This window comes from Triticum dicoccoides, chromosome 1B (genome assembly GCF_002162155.2).
Source record: "Triticum dicoccoides isolate Atlit2015 ecotype Zavitan chromosome 1B, WEW_v2.0, whole genome shotgun sequence".
In the NCBI taxonomy this organism is placed as follows: Eukaryota; Viridiplantae; Streptophyta; class Magnoliopsida; order Poales; family Poaceae; genus Triticum; species Triticum dicoccoides.
Genome location: NC_041381.1, coordinates 570,391,766 through 570,403,767, shown reverse-complemented (window position 1 = coordinate 570,403,767; position 12,002 = coordinate 570,391,766).

The following is a 12,002-nucleotide window of genomic DNA, read 5'->3' as shown; positions in this document are numbered from 1 at the left end:
CTTTGATGGTGGGGAGCAGGTGGAGGAGTATCCCAACCCATCCAAGGGGGAACGGGTATGCTTTGTCCCCTACTTGCTGAGAGGTGTCAGATTTCCAATCCATCTGTTCCTCCGAGGGCTTCTGGAGTACTACGGCCTCCAACTGCACAACTTCACACCTGCCTCCATCCTGCACATTGCAGGTTATGTCACTCTTTGCGAGTTATTTCTGGGTTGTGTGGCCCATTTCGAGTTATGGAAGAAGTTGTTTTGCCTCGTCCCTCGTAATCAAGAGGGATCAATATTCCAAGTGGGCGGAGCCGAGATATGGCGCATCGCCGGGACCGGATACCTATCCGGTACGCTGAAGAAGGCATCCGAAGAATGGCCTTCCGAGTGGTTTTATGTAGAGGACGTCTCCCTTCCTGACCCAATCCGAATGGGTCTTCCTGAATTTTCAAGTACTACATTGAAAAAACGCCTCAGCTGGCGTCCCCGGAGTCTCAGGGAGGAAGATAGCATGGAGGTCCGTCAGTTGATGAGCAAGATAAGGATACTTGCTCAATCTGGATTATCCATAATCAAAGTTATGGCGATATCCATAATGCGAGGGGTTCAACCACTCCAATACCGACGGCGTCCCATGTGGCACTTCAATGGAGAAGACGACACCACCCGCTGCGGTCAAAAGGGTCCGGACACGCCCACCGCTTTGGCGAAAGTACTGTCCAGATTATACAAAGGGGAGCGAGAGGAGTTCATCTGCATTAAGCCCAGAGATGGATTTTCTATGTAGAACCCTCCCAGATGGGTGAGTTTCCATCCCACTACTCTGCTCTATTTATTCCTCGAGTACCTTTTCATAAATATTTAATCCATCCATTTATAACAGGAATGGCGGAGAATCACCAGGGAGATCCACAGCCCAGCTTCACAGCCAGAGGACCACAACCGGGCCCTTGACCCCGGATTCGAAGAGGATCCAGATATATTTGTGGAGCTCAGGGAAGGGGTATTTTATCAGGCAAGTTGTGACGGCACAAAGTGGCCATCATTGCTGACTATCCCGGCCTCCTCCCTGCGTCGCATGCAAGTATTCAGGAGATATATCCTTCGAGAGGATTTATTCTTTCCACCTTACCCATTTTCACAATTTCATGCTCTAAAGGGAAGACGATCGACGCGCCATGGCAAACCCGAGATGACTCGCCAGAAAGTGGCGCCTATGCCGGGCAGGCCTTCAAAAAGAAAGGCAGATGGAAATGCAGCCGAGCCGTCCTCAAAGAGGTATGGTTCTCAACATGCTCCGTGGTTGTCATCTTAAGGTATGACACTATCCGTTGTGTCTTAACAGGAAGAACATTCACCGGACTGAGTCCGGGGATCCCGCTGGTCATGCCTCTACTAGCCGGATTCCGGACCCTGTTTCGAGGGCTGAGGCTAACGCGGAAGTGACACCGGATTGTCCTCATACAGAGGATTCAGATAGTGTCCGTCACAAATTCTGAAGTGAAGAGCGCCATGAATCATCGGCGCCGGCGGGCCGTACTTCGCGACCCTGGTTTTTCAGAAGAGGCTTTCAATGCCTTCAATTCAGGTGATGCGTACATCCCAGCTACTCAAGATGGGCTTGCTAGAGCCACATACCAGTATTTGAAAGATATACGGGTAAGTACAGAGTTGTAAAAATCTGATAATTATATATATTAGTAGCCCCTGAGACTTGAAATAGTTGGTACAACTGATTTAAGGATCATTGTATTAATAGGTGCTCACAGAGAAGAAGAACCTGTTATCACAAGAGCTGGAAAAGTGTCAGACCCAGCTAACGGCCGCTACGGCCGAACTGGAAAAATCCAAAAAGGCATACATTGGTATGCATTCCCGAATTGAGAAAAAAAACAGGATTATATGTATAGACCAGTAATGCTAACAATAATTCATAACCGATGACAGAATCCTCAGATAATCCGGGACGGAATCCGAAAATCCCACAAGAGAGTGAGCAAGGAGCTCAAAGGCAACTGGCTGCTGGCGAGCATGTACTTACATGGGTCAGGCAGGAGAAAAACAAACTCCAAGATGCCAATACCCAGCTGGGCGAAGAATTGAAAGATGTTCGGGCCCAGCTGGCTGACTCCGTGAAGGAAAATAAGAGGCTCCAACGCGGCATTTTTAGTATGTGCTCAAACGAACCTTTATATAGTTCGGCAAAGAAAGGAACTAACAGAGTTATGTCTGTAGGTATGGTGACTGGTCGTCCCGAAGAGGAGATGCCCGGATCCTCAGGCGATCTGCTACAAGAGCTTTCGTGACTACACGAGCAAGTTCGGCAGGCAATGCGGAGTGTCGCCAAGGCCTTGTGGCCATCCACGTCCCTACCAGGAAGTATGGAGGAGCTTGTACAACTATTCAAGGGAGCGCGACGGCGTTTCCAATTATGGAAGATATCGTCCTGTCGAGAAGGTGCGCGGGAAGCTTGGGCCATGGTGAAAACATGGTATACCAAGCTTGATCCGAATCATATGGCCCGTGTCGGACCTTTAGGGTCAGATGGGAAAGAAATTCCAGTTAGTATGGTGTATGACCAGGTAGAATTAGCCGCAAAGTATTCCCAACAGGATTGTAGGCTAGACAACCTGTTGGATGGCATAGAAGAAGAAGCTTTTGAGTCCAAATGACTATGTACTTCAATGGACAAGTTTGTCCCTAGCCGGATTGGAAAACATTTGTCATGGTGGACCTTTTCGCTTCGGCCTCCAGACCCGACAGTCCGGAGTGTTTCCGAATACCCACTCGATAATATAAATCGGGGTACGCTTGGAAACCAGGCGTAGGGGTCATAGTTTCTTGAATAGACAAGTACCCAACTAGCTATGTTATATTACATTGTGATAGTAAGAAAAATCTTCCAGAGAGAATAGTTCCGTTAAGGGTTCCTTTCCCTAGGTATGCATGCATTAACGTGCATGTCCGAACTGTGATTGAAAAGTCGCAGTATATGTAACATCTGGGGGGTTCATAGGGTAATGAGTAAAAACATCTTTAGTTCACCGACCGAATATTCTTTTAAGAACGCTAGCTTTCGGCTTCACCCAGTTTGAGGTACACATCCAGATTACCCGACAGTAACAATCGCAGAGGTGCTCCCTTTATGCCCTAGCCGAACTAACGGGAATGTAGGGCATAAGCACAGGAGCCAGGCTACCCAGCTTGGCCAAAACTTAAGTCATATCGATGCATATAATGGCAAAGAAAAGGAACATATGGAGAAAAGACACATATGCATTGAGCTCGACGCTCGGAAAATAATTATAACAAGCTTCTGTAAAAGAAGCCCCAAGGTACAAATGGACGTACATACTTGAAGGTGAGTACGTCGTGGTCTAACCACACGAAATCTTTAAAGCTATAAAAGAAAAAAGCAAAAAGAGAGCTAAAACATAAATAATTTTAAAATAAAAAAGGGGAAGGAGACGAACAAAGAGTTTGGCGCTAAGCGTGGAATCTTCAGAGTCTGGCCGCGTTCCATGGGTTTGGCTCGAGGCGATTATCTGATGCATCACACAGGTGGTATGCTCCTCCGGTGAGAACTTCGTCAATGATGAAGGGACCGTCCCACTTGGGCTTGAGTTTGTCCTTTTTCTTCTCTCAATGAAAGCACCAATGTCGGTGTCAAAACCGGTGGATCTCGGGTAGGGGGTCCCGAACTATGCGTCTAAGGCTAATGGTAACAAGAGGCGGGGGACACAATGTTTACCCAGGTTCGGGCCCTCTCTATGGAGGTAATACCCTACTTCCTGCTTGATTGATCTTGATTAATATGAGTATTACAAGAGTTGATCTACCACGAGATCGTAATTGCTAAACCCTAGAAGCTAGCCTATGATTATGATTGTTGTTGTCCTACGGACTAAACCCTCCAGTTTATATAGACACTGGAGGGGGCTAGGGTTACACAAGTTCGGTTATAGATAAAGGAATCTACATATCTGAATCGCCAAGCTTGCCTTCCACGCCAAGGAGAGTCCCATCCGGACACGGGACAAAGTCTTCTATCTTGTATCTTCATAGCCCAACAGTCCGGACCACGTATATAGTACGGCTGTCCGAGGACCCCTTAATCCAGGACTCCCTCAGTGATGATAGTGGACTGGATGATGAATATGTGGAACTAAGGGAAGAAGCAAGGGCTTTTAAGAAGAGAATTAGAGACTCAAAGAGGTGGGCTGAGAGAAATCCATCAAATGTTGTTCCAATAGATCTTGTTGCAAATGTGGAAGAAGTTATAGGAGAAGATCACTTTGACTCAGATGATGAAGATTACTCATATGATGATGAGACTGATGATGATGTCCATGTTGTCAGGAGGAAGAGCCAGTACATCAGGTATAACCTCAAAGCAGATATTCCCATATTTTGTTTAGGAATGATTTTCAGGAGCAAGAGCCAAATGAAAAAGGCACTAATAAAGTATGGGCTATTGACATTTAGGAGTATTATTTTCATGAAGTCAGAGGATGAAAGGATTAGGGCTAAGTGTGGCTATCCTGGATGTCCATGGCTCATATATGGTGCAAAGACTAGCAGGCGTTCCAGGTTTCAGGTTCTAACATATGAGGATGGACATATGTGTGCTCCTAACAAGGACAATCACCTTGTAACTGCAAAAGTCATTGCTAGAAGGTATGAGCATATCTTAAGGGCTAATCCCACTTGTAAGATTGAAAGCATCAAGGCTACTGTTCTTAAGGATTTCTTTGCTGATGTATCAACATCAAAGTGCAAGGCTGCAAAAAAGATAGTGTTAGAGAAGTTGTTAGAAGGGATGAAAGAGGAGTACACCAAGGTCTTTAACTATCAGCTAGAGTTGCTGAGGAGCAATCCTGGTAGTACCATTCTTGTTGGACTAGATCCTGAATATATGGATCAGAATGTCTTCCAAAGATTCTATGTTTGTTTTAGTGCTATGAAAAAGGGGTTTAAAGCATGTAGAAGGGTGATTGGGCTTGATGGTTATTTCTTCAAAGGAGCATGTCAAGGTGAACTTCTTTGTGCTATTGGTAGGGATGCTAACAACCAAATGTACCCAATTGCTTGGGCAATAGTGGAGCAAGAAACTACAAAAAGTTGGAAATGGCTTATTGGGCTTCTAATCAAAGACTTGGACATAAATGGTGAAGGTGAAGGTTGGGTGTTCATTTCAAACCAACAGAAGGTACTTTTGTTAATCATCATCGTTTAGTCGCCTTGATGGAGCACAACCTAGTACATTGCTAGATTATTTTATTATATTGATACTACCACTTCTTACAATATTATTGTTGCTTACATTGTAAGTTATGTTCATATGTAGGGTTTGATCAGTAGCATGCAAGACTATCTGCCAAAAGCTCAACACAGAATGTGTGCCAGACACATCTATGCTATCTGGAGGAAGAAGTATAGAGAGCATGCTTTACATAAGAAATTTTGGGCTATTGCAAAGGCTGCAAATAGAGAAGACTTCATGTACAGAAAACCAAAGTTAGCTCAAGACACACCTGAAGGAGCAAGTGACATAATGAGAACAGATCCTAAGCATTGGGCCAGAGCTTTTTTCCCTCTGGGTTCAATGTGTGACTCAGTGGACAATAACTTATGTGAGTCTTTCAACAATTCAATTATTGAGGCCAGATTATATCCTTGCATATCAATGCTGGAAAAGGCCAAACAAAATATCATGGCAGGTCTACCTTGCTGCCATGCTATCAGTGCTATATATAAGAGTGACAGAAGAATTGAAGAGTTCATTGACAAGTGATATTCAGTTGACCAATTCAAGAAAATATATGAGCACTGCTTGGAGCCAGTTGAAGGTGAGGAAAGGTGGCCTATTTCTCAGAATCCTAGACCACAAGCTCCAAGTTATGTGAGCATGCCCGGTAGACCTAGGAAAAATGATAGGAGGAGGGAAGAGGGAGAAGCACCAAAAAGGAAATAAGATGTCAAGACATGGGATTAAAATTACTTGTAGTATGTGTGGGAATAAAGGTCACAATAAGTTTGGTTGCCGCAAAAATCCAGAAAAAGGCAAGAAAAAGAATGCCTTTCTGAGAAAAACAGGAAGGAAAATGAAGCCCTCCGAGGTATATAATTTTGCATTTCTACTATTTCATATACTACTGCATTTCTTCAGTTTCATATAATTTTGCATTTCTCCAGTTTCATATAAATTTGCATTTCTTCAGTTTCATATACTAGTGCATTTATTCAGTTTCATATGATGTTGCATTTCTTCAGTTTCATATAATTCTATTTTTCTTCAGATTCATAAACTAGTACACTTCTTTAGTTTCATACAATCTTGCATTTCTTCGGATTCATATATTAGTGCATTTTCTTCAATTTCATATAATTAGCATTTCTTTAGTTTCATATACTAGTGCATTTCTTCTATTAACTATGCATTGTTGGACATACTTTATTTTTCAACAACAAGCACATATTGATGCTAACATAAGAGCAAGCCAACAAAATTGTAGCAAAGGAAAAGAACCAACCGAAGCAGAACCAGTAGAGAGAAGAGGAAGGCTCCTAGAAAGCAGAATTTGCAGGGCAAGAAAAAAGTAAAGAAGTGAACCTGCTTGACAAGTGTCCTAGTCATTTTCTTCTAGTTCTAGTGAAAACTGGTGATTCTACCCTTTTGGTTTGAGTACTGGTGGCGTACTTTTTGTTCTGGTCAAAACTTGTTACTATGGCCTTTTGGTTTAAGTACTGCTTTATGTACCGGTCGCTCTGTTTGATGTACTGGTTAATGTCGATGAAATTACTATGCATACGATGCTTCATGGTCCGATTTGTGTACGACAGAAAATCTGATGGTTCAGTGCAACAACGGCTGGATCTAGTGCGTCGTATAAAATTGGACGAGTACTGTCGAATGTATAGCAGGATTGTAATGTCAAGTGCAAGTGGAACTACAGTGTTGCGAACTGCAGCTACAAAGTGTGTCTTCTATTTCTGGCTACTGGGGCTAGAAAATGTCTAGTACTGCTGTCACATTTGGGGACATACTGTTCTGCTCCACTTATCTACTGTTGTCAAGTGGAACTAGATACTTCTCTTGTCAAGTGGAAGCACATATTGTTCTTAAATTACCAAAAAAGCTACTACTAATTGGAACTAGATACTTTTCTAAAATTGTAACAAAAACTGAACTAGATAGTACTCTTATTAAGTTTAACTAGATGTTGTCATGAAATTATCAAAAAACTGTTGTACAACCAATTGTTTAGTACCCGCATGTCAAATTTGCCAAACAAACTGTGAAGCTCCATTCATAATTTTCATAAATTGAGTACAATGACCATACATCACATAAACAGACCAGTTCATCATCAAGCCATCACATCATCTAGCCATTACAGTGATCCTCTACCTAGCACAATTCCTACAAACATACAACTACTAACATGAAAATGCCATAAAAACACACAGTTATGCATTTCATTTCTCTCAATCCTTTTGCGTCTAGCTCTCATTGAATTAATTTCTTCATTCTTTTCCAGAACTTGTTGTCTCAGTACAATCTCTGCTCCATTTCTTTGCCCCTGTTCTAGCCATGCCTGTCGACCACTTCAGCACTGTAAGTGTATCTAATGCCACCCTTAGTTGGTTTTGGAGTATTGACGACAAACTTGGTTGAGGGACTAATGTGTTTGTGAGAATTGCAGGATAACACAGGTAGTAGTCCCATATTGATTCGGTTTACCTACCAGAGATGACCCCTAAAAATGTGTGAAGACATTGAAGACAATGGTGGTCTGTGAAGATATTCACATTGAAGACTATGACATGAGAAGACATCGCATGAAGACTATGGAGTGCAAAGACATAGTTGTTTCGTAGTTTCCTTTTCTTCCTTGTTGAGTCATAGGAACCACCGTACTGTTAAGTGGGGTCCAAGTGAACAAAGTCAGAGTGACTAAAGTGATGCTCAACCAAATCCTATGTCTTCGAGCAAAGACAATGAGAGAAATCTTATCCAAAGCTGGATGAGTCAGCTTTACTTGTAGCCCAAGTCAAGCTACCGCGTGTCTTTGAAATCTGACTGTTGAACATGTGTCAGTTCCTTAGTGACCCAGGGTCATTTTGGACAAATCGGGTCGAGTTGCCTCATGGCAATAAATAGCCCACCCCCTACACCATAAATTGGTGGTTGCTCAGAGTTAGTGCACGACTTTTGTCTTTTGAGAGCAACCCACCTCTGAAGCCTTTGAGAGAGTAATCTTTGCGAGGACAAAGCCCAAAACACCCAGAGCCAAAGAGTGTTAGGCATCACTGAAGTCTTTCTATCCGCGTGATATGAAGACTTATTACACTTGAGGATTGTGAATCCTCTAGCCGGTTAGGCGTCGCGTTCTGAGCATCCGAGAGTCATTGTGGATTACCGGTGAACGAAGTCTGTGGAGGTTTGGAAGTCTCCCTTGAAGACTTACCAGAGTGATTGGGCGAGGACTAAGTGTTCTTAGCTCAAGGGGAATAAGGTGAAGACGCGGTCTTCTGAGTTGAATCTCAGCCTCCCTAACCAGACGTACAGTTGTCACAGCAACTGGAACTGGTCCAACAAATCTGTGTCCTCTCCGAGCAACCGGTTCTATCTTTCACCTCTCATTACTGACAGTTTGTCTTCGTGAAGTCATTGCCCATTTGTCTGATCTGATTGACTCTGCTGAGTGAAGACTGTTTACTGTTTGGCTTCATACTATCTTCCATCCTGATCCTTACTACCTAGCTGCTGATAGTCTTCGTGCTTTCACTTCATTGCTTACTTGACTATGGCTTGTATAGTGTAGTCTACCTTCCGCTGCATATCAATAGGTTCATTCTATTAATTGTCTTCAAAGCACCTGTGTTTTGAAGACTTTCATAAAAATCTCCTATTCACCCCCCTCTAGTCGAATACTAGCACTTTCAATTGGTATCAGAGCAAGGTGCTCCCTTGTTCTGTCTAATTCGGTTTAACCACCTGGAGTTTAGCTATGTCAACTGCAGGGATAATCAAGGTCTCTGCTGCATGCCCTGTCTTCGATGGCCCTGATTACCCCTACTGGAAAAATAAGATGCGTATGTATCTTGAAGCCATTGACGTCGACCTCCGGTATGCCGTCAAGAATGACATTCCCAAGGTCGGTGAAGGTGTCACTTCTGCTGATGTCAAGAGGTTCATTCAACTGGACTCAACTGCCAAGATATCGTCTGTGGTCATTTGACCAAAGGACAATATGGTCGTGTGAGTGGTCTGGAAATTGCGAAGCTTGTCTGGGACTGGCTTTCCAAGGTCAACGAAGGTATCTCGACACAGAGAGATTCAAGGATCAGTGCTCTTTGCAGTCTCTTCAACCGCTTCAAGAGAAATGACAATGAGAATGTCCAGCTCACATTTGATCGCCTCACTGATATCACAAATGAGCTTCATGCACTCGGCGCCACTGAGATCACCAAGCAAGAAATCGTCAAGACACTTCTGAGATCACTTGACAACTTATTTGACACCCTAGCCCTGATGATTCAGGAGCACCCTGACTTCAAGACTCTCGATCCGTCTGACATACTTGAGAGGCTCAACACACATGAGTTCCAGCTATCTAAGAAAAGAGATATCTATGGTCCCAACTATGGCCGAACTCGCGCTTTGAAGGCAAATGTTGTTTCCTCATCTAAAGAAGAATCTGACTGTAGTTCTGGGGATCTTGAAGATATTGGAAAGGAGCTTGCTATTGTTGTGAAGAAGTTCCAGAAGTTCACTAAGAAGAAAGACTTTAGAAAGTCTTCAAGATCCAGCTCTAGAAACGATGAAGCTTCCTCTCGTGATCACAAGAAGAGAACCTGCCACAAGTGCAAGAAACCTGGTCACTACATCTCTGAGTGTCCATAGTGGGACAATGAGACAAAGAAGAAGAAGAAGAGCAAGGAATATGATTCTGATGACAAGAAGAAGAAGAAATCCTCAAAGTCCTCTTCCAAGTCTTCATCGAAGTCTTCATCACACAAGAAGAGCTCATCAAGCAAGGCTCGTTTGTTTGTTGGCAAGGAGATGGATTCAGAGGAGGAGTCTGCATCTGAGGAGACAGAGGTGGAGTCTGAAGAGGAATCTAATTTTGGAGTAGCAAGCCTGGCTCTAGCTTCTGCGTATATCGCCAAGTCCATCTTCAACACTGAAGACAATGGCCTCGTCACGAACGCTGATGCCAAGGATGAGGATGACTCTGCTCCCACCTACTGCTTCATGGCACGTGGTGCCAAGGTAAACTCACGCGACGCTTACTTTCAAACCTCAAGTGAAGATGACTCTAAATGTGAATCTAAACCTAGCTACAAAACACTTGCTAAAATTGCAACTGAACAACATAATGCTATGGAACATATTCAAAAGTTGTTAGACAAAAGCGATGACATGTTGGACGCGAAAATGACCCGAACTCAGTTCTTAATTAAAGACATTAAAATATTCATGTTAAGTACAAGGAACTTGAAAGTTGTCATGAAATGCCCTCAACTTCTCATGACAGGCTCTCCTATGATTATCTTCAAATGAATCAAGAGCTTGAGAAATTGAGATCGGCTCATGAAGATCTTCAAAAGGAGAACGAGTCACTCCGCGCTCAACAGATCAGTTTCGTTCAGGAAGGATTTGAACCACTGATGTCTACTACACAACCTTCTTCTTGTAGACGTTGTTGGGCCTGCAAGTGCACAGCTTTGTAGGACAGTAGCAAATTTCCCTCAAGTGGATGACCTAAGGTTTATCAATCCGTAGGAGGCGTAGGATGAAGATGGTCTCTCTCAAGCAACCCTGCAACCAAATAGCAAAGAGTCTCTTGTGTCCCCAACACACCCAATACAATGGTAAATTGTATAGGTGCACTAGTTCGGCGAAGAGATGGTGATACAAGTGCAATATGGATAGTAGATAAAGGTATTTGTAATCTGAAATTATATAAAACAGCAAGGTAACTAATGATAAAAGTGAGCGTAAACGGTATTGCAATGGTAGGAAACAAGGCCTAAGGTTCATACTTTCACTAGTGCAAGTTCTCTCAACAATAATAACATAGATAGATCATATAACAATCCCTCAACATGCAACAAAGAGTCACTCCAAAGGAACTAATAGCGGAGAACAAACGAAGAGATTATTGTAGGGTATGAAACCACCTCAAAGTTATTCTTTCGGATCAATCTATTCAAGAGTCCGTACTAGAATAACACCTTAAGACACAAATCAACCAAAACCCTAATGTCACCTAGATACTCCATTGTCACCTCAAGTATCCGTGAGCATGATTATACGATATGCATCACACAATCTCAGATTCATCTATCCAACCAACACAAAGTACTTCAAAGAGTGCCCCAAAGTTTCTACCGGAGAGTCAAGAATGTGTGCCAACCCCTATGCATAGGTTCATGGGCGGAACCCGCAAGTTGGTCACCAAAACATACATCAAGTGGCACATGATATCCCATTGTCACCACAGATAAGCACGACAAGACATACATCAACTGTTCTCATAAAAGACTCAATCCGATAAGATAACTTCAAAGGGAAAACTCAGTTCATCACAAGAGAGTAGAGGGGGAGAAACATCATAAGATCCAACTATAATAGCAAAGCTCGGGATACATCAAGATCGTGCCATAGAGGGAACACGAGAGAGAACACGAGAGAGAGAGAGATCAAACACATAGCTACTGGTACATACCCTCAGCCTTGAGGGTGAACTACTCCCTCCTCGTCATGGATAGCGCCGGGATGATGAAGATGGCCACAGGTGAAGGATCCCCCCCTCCGACAGGGTGCCGGGAAGGGCTCCCGAGAGGTTTCTGGTGGTTACAGAGGCTTGCGGCGGCGGAACTCCCGATCTATATTCATATTCGATGTTTTTAGGGTACGAGGGAATATATAGGCGAAAGAAGTCGGTCAGGGGAGCCTCGAGGGGCCCACGAGAGGGTAGGGCGCCCCCCCTATCTCGTGGCCT